The sequence below is a fragment of the Staurois parvus genome, unplaced genomic scaffold (assembly GCF_062004578.1).
Source record: "Staurois parvus isolate SC_StPar_1 unplaced genomic scaffold, SC_StPar_1.0 ptg000122l, whole genome shotgun sequence".
Lineage (NCBI taxonomy): Eukaryota > Metazoa > Chordata > Amphibia > Anura > Ranidae > Staurois > Staurois parvus.
Window position 1 is genome coordinate 6,027,473 of NW_028317918.1, and position 21,315 is coordinate 6,048,787.

The following is a 21,315-nucleotide window of genomic DNA, read 5'->3' on the forward strand; positions in this document are numbered from 1 at the left end:
CAATTTGTTAGCGTATCTAAATCTGCAAATACATCTAACACTCTCCTACTCCCAGACTGACAATGCTGCCGTCTTCTATGCTTCCTGTGCTCCTTCATCCATAGTGGAAGCACTCTATTACATGAGGTGTGTTACTGGCCAGATCACCAGGTGAAAACAGAGGAACAAGGCCTTACAAAGAAAACTAATGCAGCCACCACATCTAATGATTGGTGAGAGGCAATATATTACATTTATGGCTTGGGGTTTAACACCACCTTAAGAAACATGCTGGTATTGTGGTATTAAAACAAGAAGATTGTTCACAGTGCACATGGTACAATAAACAAACAGGTCATACACAGATGTAGAGGGAGGTGAAGAGGTTAATGTGCAGATGTGTAGGATAAGGCAGGTGAGGGCTTCACATCAGGGACAGGATGGAGCTGACCAGGGGCGGACTGACAACTCATGGGGCCCACGGGCAATAGGGGATCATGGGGCCCCTGTGTCCTTGCCCAAACTCAAAAAAGCCTATGAAAAAGGTACCAGGGGCATCTCATGGGCCCCTTATTAACCCCGGCCCTCGGGCAGTGCCCGAGATTCCAAATGGTCAGTCCGCCCCGGGAACTGACATACACTGTAGAGTAGTGATGACAGTAGAGGGGTATATGTCTGTGTCTTTGGTACTAGTTACACTTTTATTATTTTTACCTTTATGTTGGCTGCAATCAGGAACTACCTTTTCATCTTACACAGCGATAAAAATGTGTGAAATAAAAGTGAAAGCTGCTGTTAACCACACAACGATTGCATGGTACAGGGCCACTATCACTGTCTGTATACAGTACCTTCATTCATTGATCTACAGCAGTGGTCTCCAAACTGCCGTCCGGGGGCCGGATATGGCCCTTTGGTTGACTTTACCTGACCCTTGGGGCACTATTCCACCAACTGAAACCAATGATGGAGAACCAATGCCCCTACTGATACCATCACTGGGGCACTAGTCTTCTTACTGACACCATCAATGGTGCACTATTCTTCTCACTGATATCAAGAGTGGGGCACTATTCCTCCTATTGAAACCAATGATGAGGCACTGATGCCATGATGGCAATTTCTACTCCCACTGGCCAAACTCTGGAACCCTAAAATCTGAAGGACAGCAAACTGGCCCTTTGCTTAGAAAGTTTAGAGACCCCTGATCTACACTGTCCAATGGACCATGCAATTATATTTCATAAAGCAGGAGGTGACATCCAGTGTATGGCAGCAGTGATGCAGACTGTATAGAGGGGGAGCACACAGCTGGATGAAGTGTAGCAGGAGGTGGGATCATAATAGCTTTAGGTAATGGCATAATTGTACACAAAGGTATTATGATCTTATATCCTGCTACATTCAGTCTCATCCAGCCATGTGTCCCTGCACTCTGCTCCCCTTCTCTGCAGTCTGAATTCAGTGATGCCATACACAGGATGTCACCTCCTGCTTCATTTATCCATGTGTTCCCTCTCTCTGCTTCCCCCTCCACAGTCTGCATTCACTGCTACTATACACAGGATGTTACCTCCTGATCCACCCTCTGAACTCCTTTCGATGCTGCCCTCTGAGTTCACAGAAACCGCAACTACAGCGGAGGCATCAGGTATCAATGCACACTGTCTGTCAGGGCTCCAGGGTATGACCAGAGGTATGTGAACTGATGCAGGGAAACGCAGGCTTCAGATATGTTATAAACAATATAATTTATTAACACTAACAATACATAAACGCAGTGCAATACTAAAACATAACACAGTGCAAACGAACCAAACCAAACCACCCACAGATAACAATACATACAATGCAAGCGTCGTCAGGCAGGCCGGGTCAATAACAATCGGGCAGGTAGGAACAGGAGGAGCAGGCAGAGAGTAGTCAGGTCACGAGCCGGGTACAGCAACTAACGGGCAGGTAGGTACAGGGGGTCAGGCAGAGAATGGTCGGGGTCACAAGCCAGGGATCAAACAGGAGAAGTCAGCAGAGGTCCGGATCAGGCAGGGTCAGCAACGAATCAGTCAGACAGGAACAGGGATGCAGGTAACAAGATACTGGGGCCCATAGAAAAGCACACACCAAGGCAAAGACTGCAGGTCTGGCCATCCCTTAAATACACCTGCATAATCAGCTTCAGGTATTTGGCTGACTACAGGGTTGAGTCTCTGATTGCTGAGAGCACCCGCTGGCCAGCCCTGGTACTGCAGCCCACAAGGCAGGTGAGTCCCACCATTACTGGCAAGTCCATTCCTGACAGTACCCCCCCCCTCAAGGAGCGGCCTCAGGACGCTCCAAACAGTCCTAGCTGGGCAAAATGTTCCACCGCCCGGGTCTGGTAACTGGCGGGATATCAAAGACTGGCACATCGGGCTGGACTCTGGGCAGCGGCACATCGGGCTGGACTCCGGGCAGCGGCACATCGGGCTGGACTCCGGGCAGCGGCTCATCGGGCTGGACTCCGGGCAGCGGCACTTCGGGCTGGACTCCGGGCAGCGGCACTTCGGGCTGGATTCCGGGCAGAGGCACATCGGGCTGGACTCCGGGCAGAGGCACATCGGGCTGGACACCGGATCACCAGGCGGAGCAGCAGGCGCCAGGCCCCCGGGCGGAGCGGCGGGGCGGCGGGCCCCCGGGCGGGGCGGTGGGCGCCGGGCCCTCGGGCGGGGCGGCAGGCACCGGGCCCCCAGGAGGGGCGGCAGGCACCGGGCCCCCGGGCGGAGCGACAGGCATCAGGCCCCTGGGCGGGGCGGCAGGCGCTGGGCCCCCAGGCGGAGCGGCGGGCGCCAGGCCCCCGGGAGGGGCGGCGGGCGTCGGGCCCCCGGGAGGGGCGGCGGGCCCCCAGGAGGGGCGGTGGGCGTCGGGCCCCCAGGCGGAGTGGCGGGCACCAGGCCCCCAGGCGGAGCGGCGGGCGCCGGGCCCCCAGGCGGAACGGCGGGCGCCGGGCATCGGGCCCCCAGGCGGAGCGACAGGCATCAGGCCCCCAGGCTGTGCAGCGGGCGCCGGGCCCCCAGGCGGAGCGGCGGGTGCCGGGCCCTCAGGCAGAGCGGCGGGCACCGGACCCCCAGGAGGGGTGGCAGACACCGGGCCCCCAGGCGGAGCGGCGGGCACCGGGTCATCAGGCACGACAACGGGAATGACAGCAGGCACTGGGTCATCAGGCATTGGATCGTCTGGCTCGACAGCGGGCATCGGGTCACCAAGGATGACAGCGGGCACTGGGTCATCAGGTACCGGATCGTCTGGATCGACAGCGGGCACCGGGTCATCTGGCGTTGGATCATCTGGCTCGACAGCGGGCATCGGGTCACCAGGCATGACAGCGGGCACTGGGTCATCAGGCATTGGATCGTCTGGCTCGACAGCGGGCATCGGGTCACCAGGCATGACAGCGGGCACTCGGTCATCAGGCATTGGATTGTCTGGCTCGACAGCGGGCATCGGGTCACCAGGTATGACAGCGGGCATCGGGTCACCAGGCATCAGGTCATTTGGCTCGCCAGCGGCACCGCGTCATCTGGCAAGGCAGTGGGCACCAAGTCACCAGGCACGACAGTGGGTTCCGAGACAACTGGCATGACCGCGGGCACTGGGTCAGACATTGGATCATCTGGCTCGACAGCGGGCATCGGGTCACCAGGCATCAGGTCATTTGGCTCGACAGCGGGCACCGCGTCATCTGGCAAGCGGTGGGCACCGAGTCACCAGGCACGACAGTGGGCTCTGAGTCAATTGGCACAACAGCGGGCACCGGGTCATCAGGTACCGGATCATCTGGCTTGACAGCGGGCATCGGGTCACCAGGCATGACAGCAGGCACCGGGTCATCTGGCGTTGGATCATCTGGCTCGACAGCGGGCATCGGGTCACCAGGCATGACAGCGGGCACTGGGTCATCAGGCATTGGATCGTCTGGCTCGACAGCGGGCATCGGGTCACCAGGCATGACAGCGGGCACTGGGTCATCAGGCATTGGATTGTCTGGCTCGACAGCGGGCATCAGGTCACCAGGTATGACAGCGGGCATCGGGTCACCAGGCATCAGGTCATTTGGCTCGACAGCGGGCACCGCATCATCTGGGAAGGCGGTGGGCACCGAGTCACCAGGCACGACAGTGGGCTCTGAGTCAATTGGCACGACAGCGGGCACCGGGTCATCAGGTACCGGATCGTCTGGCTTGACAGCGGGCATCGGGTCACCAGGCATGACAGCGGGCACTGGGTCATCAGGCATTGGATCGTCTGGCTCGACAGCGGGCATCGGGTCACCAAGGATGACAGCGGGCACCGGGTCATCAGGTACCGGATCGTCTGGATCAACAGCGGGCACCGGGTCATCAGGCATTGGATCGTCTGGCTCGACAGCGGGCATCGGGTCACCAAGGATGACAGCGGGCACCGGGTCATCAGGTACCGGATCATCTGGATCAACAGCGGGCACCGGGTCATCTGGCGTTGGATCGTCTGGCTCGACAGCGGACATGGGGTTACCAGGCATGACAGCGGGCACTGTGTCATCAGGCGTGATAGGATCATCAGGCTGGGTAGAGACATCAGGCTGGGTAGAGACATCAGGCTGGGTAGAGACATCAGGCTGAAGTGCGGGTGCCGAGGCACCAGGCTGAACCACGGAAGGCAGGTTCTCAGACGGCAGGCTCACCGGTTTGGATACTGGCAGGATGGTACTGGTTGGGAAGAATTTTCGCTTTTTTCTGGTTTTAGTTACCGGAGCACTGTAAGTAAGCGCAGGTTTGTAAACGGATGGAGCAGCTGAAGACAGAGAAGAGCTGGAGGATGGAACAGAGGAGGGAGCAGTTGCTACAGAGGACTTCTTTACAGGGTTAAAGAAAGGATAGGTGCAGCGAGTGGGAGCAGAGGACTGATGTGGTAGTTAGCAGAGTATACTGGGCCGTCGCTGGGGGTGCTGTCGGGGATGTAGGAAGAGTGCCTTGAGCGGAGGAATGACATTGTAAGCTGACTGAGGCTGGGTGCAACAAGTCTGACCATGTCTGCAGTATGGGTTGAACAAAGCTCAGTTTACACAAAGCCTGTCTGGTCAAAGACTGCACTGCGTTTATACAATCCCTTAATACCTGTGGTGAACATGCAGCATAATGCTCCAAGAAGCAATCCACATCATCCTCTAATAACCATACCAGGGACTCTACCTGGTCTGCACTAAATGGTGGCAAAAAGTCATTCCTGCTTTCAGGGGTACCAGATGAAGCCAACTCTACACAAACCTGAATCAAAGGTTGCACCTCAGAGAACTCTGTGCCCTGATCTACTAGAACATGAGCGATCCGTATACATTCTAGCAGTTGATCCCGGGTATACTCCCTCAGAGTCTGATAAGCATATTCTCTGTCATCAAACACCAGCAGCGACAAATACACAACCTCATCAAGATCCATCCTTCCCAGCAACAAGCCAAGATGGTTTCCCTGTGCAGCCACTTCTGGTCAGGATTGGCCTTGGTGTAATGTCAGGGCTCCAGGGTATGACCAGAGGTATGTGAACTGACGCAGGGAAACGCAGGCTTCAGATATGTTATAAACAATATAATTTATTAACACTAACAATACATAAACGCAGTGCAATACTAAAACATAACACAGTGCAAACGAACCAAACCAAACTACCCACAGATAACAATACATACAATGCAAGCGTCGTCAGGCAGGCCGGGTCAATAACAATCGTCAGGTAGGAACAGGAGGAGCAGGCAGAGAGTAGTCAGGTCACGAGCCGGGTACAGCAACTAACGGGCAGGTAGGTACAGGGGGTCAGGCAGAGAATGGTCGGGGTCACAAGCCAGGTATCAAACAGGAGAAGTCAGCAGAGGTCCGGATCAGGCAGGGTCAGCAACGAATCAGTCAGACAGGAACAGGAACAGGGATGCAGGTAACAAGATACAGGGGCCCATAGAAAAGCACACACCAAGGCAAAGACTGCAGGTCTGGCCATCCCTTAAATACACCTGCATAATCAGCTTCAGGTGTTTGGCTGACTACAGGGTTGAGTCTGATTGCTGAGAGCACCCGCTGGCCAGCCCTGGTACTGCAGCGCACAAGGCAGGTGAGTCCCACCATTACTGGCAAGTCCATTCCTGACACTGTCAGTATTGAAAACAATATTGGGAGATATACATCCACCACAATATCGATTTGTGGTGGAACCCCATATAAGAAACTGTGTTATGGATTTGCAGAGTGGCGCAGCGAATCATCACTTCAGAAATAAGATTGGTACAATTCGTGATGAAATCTCCACACTACAGATATCCCCCCACTTAACACCCTATGTCCACAAGTGCACTACACCCTATGTCCACAAGTGCACTCAAAACTTCCCTTATTCAATCTTGCTACTATAGACAAGGTTGCTAAACATTTTTCTAATGCCCACCTAACCACCTGTCCCCTGGACCCTATTCCCTCTCAAATTCTGCAGTCACCTGCTGGATCTATCCTACACTCTGTAACTCACATCTTCAATCTCTCCCTCTCTTCTGGAATCTTCCCAAACTCTTTAAAATATGCACTAGTCACCCCCATACATAAAAAACCTTCCTTGGACCCCACCAATCTTAACAACCTATGCCCGATCTTCTTGCTCCCCTTTTCTTCCAAACTTCTTGAACACCTGGTCTACAACCAACTGAGTGACCACCTCATTAAGAATAACCTTCTTGATCCCCTTCAGTCTGGATTTCACTCCTTTAACTCTCCACAGAAACTGCTCTCCTAGAACTCACAAACAATTTAATAACAGCTAAAGCCAATGGACACTATTCTGTACTCCTACTCCTACTTCTGGACTTTTCGGCTGCCTCCTCCTCAAAAAACTTTACTCCTTTGGTTTACATGACTGTGCTCTTCATTGGTTCTCATCCTACCTATCTATCCTACCCATCTATCATACCTTCAGTATCACTTACAATTCTACTTCCTCCTCTCCTCTTCCTCTCTCCGTCAGAGTCCCCCAAGGTTCTTGGACCTCTACTATTCTAAATCTACACCTCCTCCCAGCTGATAGCCTCCCATGGCTTTCAAAATCATTTCTAAGCTAACTACACCCAAATCTATCTCTCTACCCCTCAACTCACAACATCAACATCTCCTCATGCATCACTAACCTATTGACTGACATATCAGTCTGGATGTTACACCACTTCTTCAAACTCAATCTATCCATAACCAAGCTCTTAATATTTCCTCCCCCATGTGTCACTGACTTCTCTGTCAAGATCAATGGCACAACCTTCAACGTGTCCCTGTATGCCAGGGTGCTAGGTATAATCCTGGACTCTGAACTCTCCTTTCAGCCTCACATCCAATCACATTCCAAAGCTTGCTATCTCAACCTCCATAACATCTCCAAAATATGCCCCTTCCTAACCAATGATACCATAAAGCTCTTAATTCACTCCCAGGTTTTCTCTCGCCTCAACTACTGCAACTCCCTCCTCATTGGCTTACCTTTACATAGGCTATCTGTCAGGAATCTAGGAATGACCAGAAAGGTGTGGACTGACACAGGGAAATGCAGGTTTCAGGTATAGTATAATAATACAGTTTATTATTAGCCACCCAGATATATATATATATATATATATATATATATAAATGCACAGTGAACAAACCAACCTTCCAGTAATCTTAGTAGGTGCAGGAACACTTGCGTAGTCAGGGCTGGAGAGGTGGAATGGTCAGGCCGGCCGTAGGGTTCTGTAATGACCGTTTGGTGGTACCTCTAGCGGTCCCCAGGACAGGATTACCCAGGGCGCGGAGTCTAAGTCCCAGTCTGCTTATTCACTAGGGCCCCTGATGGTGGGGATGGACTTGGAGCAGACAGGAACCAGGTCGCGGCCCCTGAGTACACCTGCTAGTGGTAGAGGGATCCGCCAGAGGTATGTGCAGGTAGAAAGCCTGATGTGAAGAGGCAGAAGGTGTGAGCAGGGACGGCTGGATCCGTGCAGGATGGATGGATGGCAGAGTAGTTAGCGTGGTCAGACGGGCCAGGCCAGCAACGTGCGGGCAGCAAGGTACCAAATGAGCAGGCAGAGAATGGTCAGGGTCACAAGCTGGGTTCAGTAACTCACGGGCAGCGTGGTACAGGGGATCAAGCAGAAGGATGGTCAGGCAAGCCAGGGGTTCAACAGGAGACGGTCAGCAGAGGTCAGGATCAAGCAGGGTCAGCAATGAAGCAGGAACACAGGATACCAGGTACAGGGGCTCATGGGAAAACATACACCAAGGCCCTGATCACAGGCCTGGTCATGCCTTAAATACAACTTCTGCAATCAGCCCCAGGTTTGGCTGATTGCAGGAGTGAACTTCTGGCTGCTGAGAGCACCCGCTGGTCAGCCCTGGTACTGCAGCCCACACAGCAGGTGAGTCCCACCACCAGTGCTGAGTCCATTCCTGACAGTACCCCCCCTCAAGGAGCGGCCACAGGACGCTCCAAACAGTCCTTAGTGGGCAAAATGTACCACCGCCCGGGTCAAGTAACTGGCTGAATATCCTACTGCCGGAGTAAACCGGCTGCCTGGGTTTCCTGCTGGTAGACTGCTCTTTGTGTAGGAGAACCCAGGAAGGCAGGTCACTGGGCACAGGATTTCCAGGAGCAGGCTGGGAATCAGTTATTGGCCAGTTTAGCTGGACATCAGGGACTGGCATGTCGGGCTGCGCAGCGGGCAGAGGCACGTCAGCGGGCACCGAGTCATCTGGCACGACAGCGGGCACCGAGTCACCGGGCACCGAGCCATCTAGCAGAACTGTGGGCACAGAGTCACCTGGCAAGTCAGCGGGCACCGAGTCACCGAGCATGTCAGCGGGCACCGAGCCATCTAGCAGAACCGCGGGTACCGGGTCACCAAGCTCGACAGCGGGCACTGAGTTAACAGGCACGACAGCGGGCACTGAATCAACTGGCACGACAGCGGACATCAAGTCATCAGGCATCGGGTCATGTGGCTCAACAGTGGGCACTGGGTCCTCAGGCATCAGGTCATCTGGCTCGACAGCGGGCACCGAGTCATCAGGCATCAAGTCATCCGGCTCAACAGCGGGCACCGAGTCAACTGGCACAACAGTGGGCACCGAGTCAACTGGCACAACAGTGGGCACCGAGTCAACTGGCACAACAGTGGGCACCGAGTCAACTGGCACAACAGTGGGCACCGAGTCAACTGGCACGACAGCGGGCACCGAGTCAACTGGCACGACAGCGGGCACCGAGTCAACTGGCATCGAGTCAACTGGCAGGATAGTACAGCGAGTGGGAGCAGGGTACTGACATGTGGTAGATAGCAGGGTATACTGGGCTGTCACTGGGGGTGCTGTCGGGTATGCAGGAAAAGAGCTTTGAGCAGAGGAATGATGAGAAGCAGGACTGGTTTGTTGCAAGCTGACTGAGGCTGGGTGTAACAAGTCTGACCATGTCTACAGTAAGGGTTGGACAACGCTCAGCTTACACAAGGCCTGTCTGGTCAAAGATTGCACTGCGTTTATACACTTATTTAGCACATGTGGTGAACATGCTGAATAATGCTCCAAGAAGCAATCCGGATCATCCTCCAACAACCATACCAGTGATACTATTTGACTCACTCTGAATGGAGGAAGGAAGTCATCCCTGCTTTCAGGGGTACTAGATGAAGCCAACTCAACACAAGCCTGAATCAGTGGTTGCACCTCAGAGAACTCTATGCCCTGACCTACTAGGGAATGAGCGACCCGTATGCACTCTAGCAGCTGATCCCGGGTATACTCCTGCAGAGTCTGATAGGCATATTCTCTGTCATCAAAGACTAGCTGAGACAAATACACAACCTCCTCAGGATGCATCCTTCACAACAAGCCAAGATGGCTTCCCTGTGCAGCCACTTCTGGTCAGGAAAGGCCTTGGTGTGATGTCAGGAATCTAGCAATGACCAGAAAGGTGTGGACTGACACAGGGAAACGCAGGTTTCAGGTATAGTATAATAATACAGTTTATTATTAGCCACCCAGATATATATATATAAACGCACAGTGAACAAACCAACCTTCCACTAATCTTAGTAGGTGCAGGAACACAGGCGTAGTCAGGGCTGGAGAGGTGGAATGGTCAGGCCGGCTGTAGGGTTCTGTAATGACCGTTTGGTGGTACCTCTAGCGGTCCCCAGGACAGGATTGCCCAGGGCGCGGAGTCTAAGTCCCAGTCTGCTTATTCACCAGGGCCCCTGATGGTGGGGATGGACTTGAAGCAGATAGGAACCAGGTCGCGGCCCCTGAGTACACCTGCTAGTGGTAGAGGGATCCGCCAGAGGTATGTGCAGGTAGAAAGCCTGATGTGAAGAGGCAGAAGGTGTGAGCAGGGATGGCTGGATCCATGCAGGATGGATGGATGGCAGAGTAGTTAGCGTGGTCAGACGGGCCAGGTCAGCAACGTGCGGGCAGCAAGGTACCAAAGGAGCAGGCAGAGAATGGTCAGGGTCACAATCTGGGTTCAGTAACTCACGGGCAGCATGGTACAGGGGATCAGGCAGAAGGATGGTCAGGCAAGCCAGGGGTTCAACAGGAGACGGTCAGCAGAGGTCAGGATCAAGCAGGGTCAGCAACGAAGCAGGAACACAGGATACCAGGTACAGGGGCTCATGGGAAAACATACACCAAGGCCCTGATCACAGGCCTGGTCATGCCTTAAATACACCTTCTGCAATCAGCCCCAGGTTTGGCTGATTGCAGGAGTGAACTTCTGGCTGCTGAGAGCACCCGCTGGTCAGCCCTGGTACTGCAGCCCACACAGCAGGTGAGTCCCACCACCAGTGCTGAGTCCATTCCTGACACTATCCCTCCTCTAGTCCATCATGAAAACTGCTGCCAGACTCATGCACCTTACCAACCGTTCAGTGTCTGCCACCCCACTCTGCAAATCCCTGCATTGGCTGCCACTCACCCAACAAATTAAATTCAAAATACTAACAACTTACAAAGCTATCCACAACTCAGCCCCTAGCTGCATCCCATCCCTTCTCCCAAGCCTCTCCCATCCTATGGAATACCCTACCACAATCTTTCCGACTATCTCCTACTCTGTTCACTTTTAGGCAATCCTTGAAAACTTTTCTCTTCAGAGAAGCCTACCCTGCCACCACCTAACAACTGTACTTTTATTTTCTGCATCAGCTCATCCCCCACAGTTATTACCTTTTGTATTAGTTGACTCTCCACTTTTAGATTTTATTTTTATTTATTAGAGGTACTTATATAGCGCTGTCAATTTACACAGCGCTTTACATATATGTTGTACATTCTTATCAGTCCCTAACCCTGAAGAGGCGTACAATCTAAGGTTCCTATCTTTCACATACTAGGGCCAATTTAGGCAAGAGCCAATTAACCTACCTGCATGTCTTTGGAGTGTGGGAGGAAACCTGAGTACCCAGAGGAAACCCACACAGGCACAGTGAGAACATGCAAACTCCAGGCAAGTGGTGTTGTGGTTGAGATTCAAACCAACAACCCTAGTACTGCCAGGGCTTTGAAGCTGAATGGAGCAATGGGGTAGCGAAAGGAAGGTAAGTCTAAGCTGGTACCCAAGTGCCTTTGCTTTGTGTCCTGAAATTCTGTGCAGCAATGTTGGGAGTTGTGTCTTTTTTATTAAACATGTCAATATGGACAAATACATTTGCTTTTTATGGAGATATATTCAGTGAACAGTTGAGGCTAGAGCAATCTTCTGTACTTTGGAAGTCGCATTATATGTATTTATTCTTTTTATTCAATCACTTACCTTTCTACTCTTCTGTGCTAGCTTCTTCTCTTCTGTGCTACCTTGATACTAAAAACTAAAAATATTTTACAGTGCTTTTATATCTTATACTAAAGCTGAACAAGGGTTACTATTTAATAACAGAGAGGCAATGCAATAGATGGTTCAAATGTCAGCAGAACAAGGAGAATAGCATTCATTAATGGCAGGAAGGGTTGATTTAGGACAAGGAATTAAGCTGATTTTATACACTACATTTAAGATGTCATGGTGAGCCTAAAGTGTGTTGTCTCCACTTCTCTGCTGACCTCGTAATATATTTCTGTCAAGAGTCTGCAATATATAATAAGGTCAAATGCGCTTTTAAAGTCTGACCCCAGTATTTACACTTACTGCTTACTCTAAGGAAGAGTGGAATTCTAGAATGCATTGCACACATCAGTCACAGCTATATCTATGTAAGAACTGGTGGGCTGGAATTTTCCAAACAACAACACAAGGCTGCATGCCATCCAGCAGTTAAAATAGGACCTTTAACATGTGTGGCATTGTAAAATGCAATAATTTCTTTATATTCTTCTGTTTACAATGTCGTTTTGATCCATATGAACACAAAACAGGGCTCTCAAGGTCATTCAAGGGCAGAACATAACCCAAAGGTAACAGTTTAGTAGTCAGACGTTTATTAGAAGGTATCCGTTTTGCCAAGACACAAGATATAAACCATGGATCTGGCCTGCAAGAAGCACAATACAAGTCAAGTAGAATGTGAGTCTACACAAGGATGATCACTGATAAAAACAGGATGATGCTGATAAGTATTAAAATATGTGATGTTAATAAAAATTCTCTCAGTCTGGCAGTGCAGAAGGGTAATTTACAGATCTTCTTTAGTAAACAGTCTGACAAGGAAAAATGAAGGAACATTGTCAGCCTAGTGTCTGGCTTGCAGTCCCTAGCTGAACCCATGCTCATGTGTTTTATCAGCTGCACCAGAACACAGCCGCCACATCTGGCAACAAAAGGAGATAAAGGGCAAACATCCATACTTTGATCCCTTGCTAACGCTTTATCAGGAGTTTTATAGCATTACAACAGTGTTTGATGAGGAGACCAAATACTTTTTAGGTGATTCATTTTTCATGATTCTACTGAATACTCAGGAGCATTAGGCATAGCACCCTAGACTTTCCGGATATCACATGTATAAAATGTATTTTATACATTTACATGTGCCTGTCTTTGCAGGTTTTGTAATCCATCATTTACCAACAGTTTAAATTCTCTTCCTTGACTTGAAACGTCTTCAGCTTGCTTGCATTCTAAATAGCAGAATTAAACACTGCAGAAAAAAAACAAATCCTGAACACACACCTTTATGAAGATCCATCTGCACTTTTACCCTACACTGATGTTCAAATATTGTTTTGTAATGTACAACTGGTACTCACAAAATATACAATGGAAGGGAGGATATTACACGCTGACTTGCTGCTTGCCCGCTTCAAGCTGCGTTCAACTGATGGATGTGACCAATATACTGTAGATATATGTAAATGTAGAAAACAGCATGTTGGGGATTGGAGGCACAGGGTTTACTAAAGGCAAATAGGAATTTCATTCTGCAAGGCGTAGATCCTCAGAATGAATGGAGCAGAAGTAGGTACATGCATGCAGTGCAGGTTCTCAGGTACAGATTCCTCTCCGGTAAATAGAAAAATGAATAGCAAATTAGTAGCATTAGAATTAGAATCCAAATATCATGAGACTAGCAGTTAGATGTAACAGTGCCTCTCACACTGCAGGTACACAGCTATGAGTCTTTAGGCAAGGAAGAGATTACCCGGTGGTGCCCGTTGATTGCCACCGATCACCGACAGGGAGGAGGGCTGCATTGTTTATAATGCAGCCCTCCTCCCTGTCAGTTTGGGCACACTGCTCGGGATGGCTGAGCACAGCCATCCCGAGCAGTGTGCTTACAGTGAAGAACACACCTCCCACCCCCTAGTAAAACACTCCCATCACACAGATAACCCTTTGATCACCACCAAATGTTAACCCCTTCCTGCCCAGTGCCATTAGAACAGTGTCAGTGCTTATTTTTAGCACTGATCACTGTATTGGTTTCACTGGGGATGTCAGTGACACCAAGTCAGTTCCCCTCCAGTGTTGGAATGTTTGCCGCAGTCCCGCTATAAGTCGCTGATCACCACCATAAGCCGCTGATCGCCGCCATTATTAGTATAAAAAAAAATTCTAGTATCTATACCGTCATTTGTAAATGCTACAACTTTCACGTAAACCAATTAATTTACATTTATTGGGATTTTTTTTAGAAAAGACATATTGCAGAATACATTTTGGCCTAACGTTGTGATGAAATTTGATTTTAAATTTTTTTACTGGACATGTTTAAAAGAAAAAAGTCCAAAATATTGTTTTTTTCTTAAAAATGTCAGGCTTTTTTTTTTTATAGCTCAAAAAATAAAGAATGCACAGGCGCTCAAATACCACCAAAAGAAAGCTCAATTTGTGGGAAAAAAAGACGTAAATTTCATTGCATGACCGCGCAATTGTCAGTTAAAGTAATGCAGTGCCGTAACGCAAGCCGCTTCTTTAACTGCTTCCTGACCGCCCTATAGCAGAAATACTGCTACAGTGCAGCACGGGTGCGCAAAATCACATATATATATACATGATTTGCACTCCCGTAGTTTTCACGCCCTTCCCAGGTTGTCCATCAGCACACCAGTAATCACATTTAACCCCTTGATTGTCAGGAACACGCTCATACACAATAAACTTCCATTGCTAGTATTGTGTCTGAATGGATCAATATCTTTGATCAGATCAGCACTATACCAGCGTTCAAATTAGTATAGCGTCCCCAAAAACAGAGTGTTAGCGGGATCAGCCTCGGCACCAGCCTCGGCATTTGTGTTTAGCCCCTACGCTTACCCCCCCCCCTTCTCCCCCAGCAAGTGCAGTGTCAGTAGGTCACTGTCATTTGATACATTGTACACAAAACCACAGTGTTTGCAGAATCAGGCCTGATCTCTGCAAGCACTTGCTGGTAAATTTTGATGACTCTCATATGCAGCAGAGTGTCAGTACTAGTGCCGCGTTACCTTTTGGTGAACTGGCGAGCACCAGTGGCCTAGTACATTCTGGTCTTTCACATACAGTACTGCAGTATCACTTGATCACTTGGTGACGCATCCCATATGTGCAGTACAAGCTGGTGTGGTGGAGAGCACAAGTATTTTCTGCAGCCACCAAGAATTCGCACACAGGCCCGTAGAGCCCCTAGTATCCTTCCAGACGTGCTTGCAAATCTCGATTGGCAGCCCACAAATTCTGCAGCACCCGTACTTCCCCCATTCACTGCCCAACCCGTTATTCAGGTAGAAACAACAAATTTAACTGCTCCCCTTGATTTTTTGGAGCTGTTTTGTACATTGATTGTGGATCAAAGAAATTTATATAAACAACAATTTATCACCGCCAACCCAAATTCAAACCTTGCCAGACCATTCGCATTAAAACTCATTACGGTTTCTGAATTTAAATTTTTTGGGGGCCTAACCCTCAACATGGGCATTACTAAAAAAAAATGAATTGAGGTTGTATTGGTCCATAGACCCGATTCATCATACAGTTGCAAGAAAAAGTATGTGAACCCCTTGGGATTACGTGGAGTTTTGCATGAATTGGGCATAAAATGTGCTCCGAACGTCATCTAAGTCACAACAATAGAAGAACACAGTCTGCTGAACATAATACTACACAAACTTTAGATGTTGCCATGGTTTAATTGCACATAACATGTAAACATTCACAGTGCAGAAAGGAAAAAGTATGTGAGGCCCTAGCTTAATGACTTCTCCCAGAGCTAATTGGAGCCAGGAGTGAGCCAACCTTGACTCCAATCAGTGTGATGATATTGGATGTGTTGCTGACAGCTGTCCTGCCCTTAAAAAACACACACCTGTTTTGGATTTACTGGTTTCAAGAAGCACTGTCTGATGTGAACCATGCCTCGCAGAAAAGAGCTCTCAGAAGACCTACGATCAAGAATTGTTGACTTGCATGAAGCTGGAAAGGGTTACAAAAGTATCTCCAAAAGCCTCGATGTTCATGTGTCCACGGTAAGACAGACTGTCTACAAATGGAGAAAGTTTAGCACTGTTGCTACTCTCCCTAGGCGTGGTCGTCCTGTAAAAATGACTGCAAGAGCACAGCACAGAATGCTGCATGAGGTAAAGAAAAATCCCAGAGTGTCAGCTAAAGACCTACAGAAATCTCTGGCACATGCTAACATTTTTGTTAACACATCTACAATAAGGAAAACATTAAACAAGAATGGAGTACATGGGAGGACACCACGGAAGAAGCCATTGCTGTCCAAAAAAGAATATTGCAGCACGTTTGAAGTTTGCAAAAGAGCACCTGGATGTTCCACAGCACTAGCGGCAAAATATACTGTGGACAGATGAAACCAAGATTGAGTTGTTTGGGAAGAACACACAACACTATGTGTGGAGAAAAAAAGGCACAGCACACCAACATCAAAACCTCATCCCCACTGTAAAACATGGCGGAGGGAGCATCATGGTTTGGGGCTGCTTTGCTGCCTCAGGGCCTGGACGGATTTTTGTCATTGATGGGAAAATGAATTCCAGAGTTTATCAAGACATTTTGCAGGAAAACGTACGACCATCTGTCTGCCAACTGAAGCTCCGCAGAGGATGGGTGATGCAACAGGACAATGACCCAAAGCATACAAGTAATTCAACAAAACAATGGCTGCAACAGCACAGAATACGCCTTCTGGAGTGGCCCAGTCAGAGTTCTGACCTCAACCCGATTGAAATGCTGTGGCATGACCTTAAGAGAGCGATTCACACCAGACATCCCAAGAATATTGCTACATTGAAACAGTTTTGTGAAGAGGAGTGGTCCAAAATTACTCCAGATCCTTGTGCAGGTCTGATCTGCAACTACAGGAGACATTTGGTTGAGGTTATTGCTGCCAAAGGAGGGTCAACCAGTTATTAAATCCAAAGGTTCACATACTTTGTCCTCCCTGCACTGTGAATGTTTACATGTTATGTGCAATTAAACATGGTAATATCTAATGTTTGTGTAGTATTATGTTCAGCAGACTGTGTTCTTCTATTGTTGTGACTTAGATGACGTTCAGAGCACATTTTATGCCCAATTCATGCAAAACTCCAAGTAATCCCAAGGGGTTCACATACTTTTTCTTGCAACTGTATGACCGTGTTCTCTGCTGCCATGGCCAGGCATAGAGTATAATGTGTTTTATGCATTTCAAAGACATTTGTACAATCTTGGAATTGGTGCATGTGGCACTGTGCGACCTAATGTGTGCCCACCATTGGGTGGGTGGATGCAGGGCAGTATATTCTAATGGTGGGCATACCACACACTTTTTCTGGCAGAGATTTCTTCTCTTTTTTTCATTCAGCCCACAGGCTGCATACAAAAAAAAACATGGTATACCCAACAAGGACCAGCGACGTACTGGTACATCACTGGACTTTCAATGGTTATACCAGCATGATGCCTACAGCTGCAGGCACCATCCTGGTATCGGTTTTTTAGCCGGCGATCGGCTTTCATGTCAAAGCAATCCTAGTGGCTAATTAGCTGCAGGATTGCTTTTACAAGCCTTCTCGGGCAGTCCCGTGCCATCGGATATAAACAGCGTCATTTATAAATTGGGAAAGCGTCTGATCACACCGATCTTGGTGAGATTAGATAATGTAAATTGCAGAGGAGATATCTAGAGTCTGATAGACCCCAGATTTCTCAAAAAAGAATATATGACAATGCCCATTGAAGTTATAGGGGATATTTGCATTCCCTGATAGCATTAAAAGCGATTAAAAAAAGGATCCATTGAGGCCTTACATTTTAAGCCACTTCGTGGCTTACCTCATGGACCGTGCTCACTGGTCACTTTTTTTTTATGGCTACTAAACAGACTATAGCTGGTTCTTGGAAATCCCCTACTCAACAATTTGAGGAGGTCAGGTCCAGAATCCAAGTTTCTCGTTTTACTATGAAACTTACTAATCTATGATGTGTTGGGTTTAGCCTCTCCTCTCCCCTTATGTGGGGATCGTGTCTCCTTCTCTTGCTGGTCTGTTTCTCTCTTTCTCTCTGCTCTCTTCTTTCCTTTGTTTTCCTGTTTTCCCTGTTTGATACTTTTTTTCTTGTATAGTTTGTTTAAATTAGATCGATTGTCACTTATTTTTGTTGTCTACGATTCTCAGGGACAACATTGCCTTATGAGAGAGCAGCTCTCTATGTGTTTTCTTTTTGTTGCTCTTTTTTTTTAATTTTTGAAAGTGGTTGCAGGCTTTGTGGCCCTTTACCTTCCATAGTGTTATCTGGACCCCCGCATGGGTCTTGTTTGTATATCTCTGTGCCTGCTGTGTGTTGTTTCCCTATCTTTTGTTTTTTGTTATCTCTCTGTATCATACGATTTGTTATGGTTTGTTTCTTTTAACATGCCTAATAAAATCTTTGGTAAAAGAAAAGTGATCAAAAAAAATGAAAGGGACAATGTAAAAATAATTTAAAAAAATCAAAATAACTTAAAAAAAAAAAAGCACCCTCAACCCCCCCGCGTGCGTGCGTGACAGTTGACCCTGTGCCGGTATGTAAACAGCGGTTGAGCCATGCATGTGAGATATCGCCACAAATGTCAGATCAAGGGCACTAGACCTCTTCTGTAAATCTAAAATGGTAGCTTGTAAAGGCTTTTAAAGCATCGCCTATGGATATTAAACATGTATGCAGTTTGTTGCCATTGCACGGGGCATGAGCAGTTTTAAAGCATGTCATGTTTGGTATCTATTTATTTGGCATACCATCATCTTTTATATTTTACCAAATAATTGGCCAATATATTGTGTTTTGTGCATTAAAAGTAAAAAAAGTGTATTTTTTTCAAAACATTTGCGTTTAAAAATCGCTTGCGTGAGCACTATGTGACATAAAAAATTGCAGCACCCACCATTTTATTTACTAGGGTGTCTGCTTTAAAAAATATATATAATGTTTGGGGGTTCAAAGTAATTTCCTAGCATACAACACTGATTTTGTTTTCATGTGAACAAAAAGTGTCAGAAAAGTCTTGGTCTTCAGGTGGTTAGAAGAGTGAATGATGTGTAGCATAAACGTCTAATGCGGGGCATAAAATGCCCCCACCCCCCAAAACTACCCCTTTTTGGAAAGTAGATACCCCAAACTATTTGCTCAGAGGCATGTTGAGTCAATAGAAGAATTTATTTTTTACCACAAGTTTTTGGAAAATGACAAAAAAAAATTTTTGTTTTTTTGCACAAAATTGTCACTTAAATGATTTATTGCTCACACATGCCATGGGTATATGTGGAATTACTCCCCTGTGCACCTTCAGGCTTTCAAAGTGGTCATTGGATTTCAGACTACTGTATGTGGCTAGGCTCCCAAACAGTCTCACACATGTGATATCCCCATACTCGGTAGAAGTAGCAGAATGTATTTTGCAGTGTAATTCCACATATACCCATGGCTTGTGTGAGAAATATATAATTTAAATGACAACTTTGTGTAAAAAAAAGGCTTTTGTCATTTTCCAAAAACTTGTGGAAAAAAATAAATCTTCCATGGACTCAATATGCCTCTCAGCAGATACCAGTAGCTTAGGGTGTCTACTTTCCGAAAAGGGGTCATTTGGGGGTATTTGTACTGTCCTGGTATTTTAGCACCTCAAGAAATGTGATAAGCAGTCAGAAAGTAAAAGCTGTGTAAATTCCATTATCTATACCATAGTTGTAGATGCTATAATTTTCACACAAAGCAATCAATATACACTTATTGGGACTTTTGTACCAAACATATGTAGCAGAATAAATTTTGGCCTAAATTTATGACGAAATTTGAGTTTTTTTGGATATTTTTTATGACAGAAATTAAAAAATATTGTTCATTTTCAAAATGTTTTTTTCAAAAAATTTTTGTTAATAGCGCCAAAAATAAAAAGCACACAGGTGATCAAATACCATCGAAAGAAAGCTCTATTTGTGTGAAAAAAGGATGTAAATTTCATTTATGTACCATATTGCATGACCGCGCAGTTGTCAGTTAAACTAGCGCAGCGCTGTATAGCAACAAAATGGTGTAAATTCCATTATCTATACCATAGTTTGTAGACGTTATAACTTTCAGACAAAGTGATCAATATACACTTATTTGGATTTTTTTTTTACTGTTACCATGTAACAGAACGCATTTTCACTTTAATTTACAACTAACTTTGAGTTTACTATATATTTTTTATAGCCAAAAGTAAAAAATATTGTTTTTCTTCAAAATTTTTGGTCTTTTTTTTGTTTATAGTACGAAAAATAAAAATCGCACAGGTGATCAAATACCACCAAAAGAAAGCTCTATTTGTGTGAAAAAAAGGACAGAAAGTTCACTTGGGTACAGCATTGCATGACTGCGCAATTATCAGTCGAATTAGTGCAGCGCTGAATAGCAAAAAGAGGCCTGGTCATTAAGGGGGGGTAATTCCTCAGGATGGCAGATGGTTAAAGGTCGTTCCATATTTTGAATTTTGTTGGGCAGCAACTATGAATCCCTTGTATAGCGGATGGCAGATAGGGGTTGGGTGGTAGTCTCAGGCACTTCATATACTGTTGAAGAAGATTTCAGTGCTCCTTGGCTCTTTTCTTTTTAGAGGACAATGGGCTCTTTTTTTGCCAACATTTTTTCTGCAATTGTATTTGGCTGTATGGTGTTTGTTTTGAAAATAAAACCAAAGGATGACAAAGTATGTAGATATTCAGACAAAGCTGTGCTGCCAAGACAGTGCTTCATACTGTAAGTGTGTGTAGGGATTTTGCTTATTTAGCCAAAACCATTTTTAAACCAATTGAGTTGATTGTCAGTTGTGGGGTGTCCTCCTTAGCTTGGCATTTTTGTGTTTGGAGTAGAAAGAAGAAATGAAAGGGGTTCACATAAATGGTTTAGGTTGAGGACAGCTAAATATGGTATGAAAATGCCAAAGGACAAAATATTTTACAAACTGAGTTTAAAAAATAGTAGTTAGTTAACTGCATAGTTGTTTCCAGCTTCTTAATATTATGTTCATTATACCATATTTTTCTTGTTTACTTGATTGTGATTGTCATTATTTATCTAAAATCTCAACATCTCATCCAAGTTACTTGCACATAAATGTATTTGTTTTAGAAGTTTTTTTTTCAGTGACTGAAACTTTGGCAGTTGTGTTCAAACAGCCATGAGCAATCTGCATGAAGGAGAAGACTTTCTTGGAAATAGCTATGGTTGTCTATACTTACAACACTCTTTATTATAAATATTACTAGTCCAGTCTCTTCTCACATTAATCATCGGTGTGCCAGTACTTCCATTTAGATTATTTACTGATGCAGTCTTGAGACTGAAAAGTTCTGCTAACTTAGTATCCAAGTGATCATCCAATAGGATGATGTC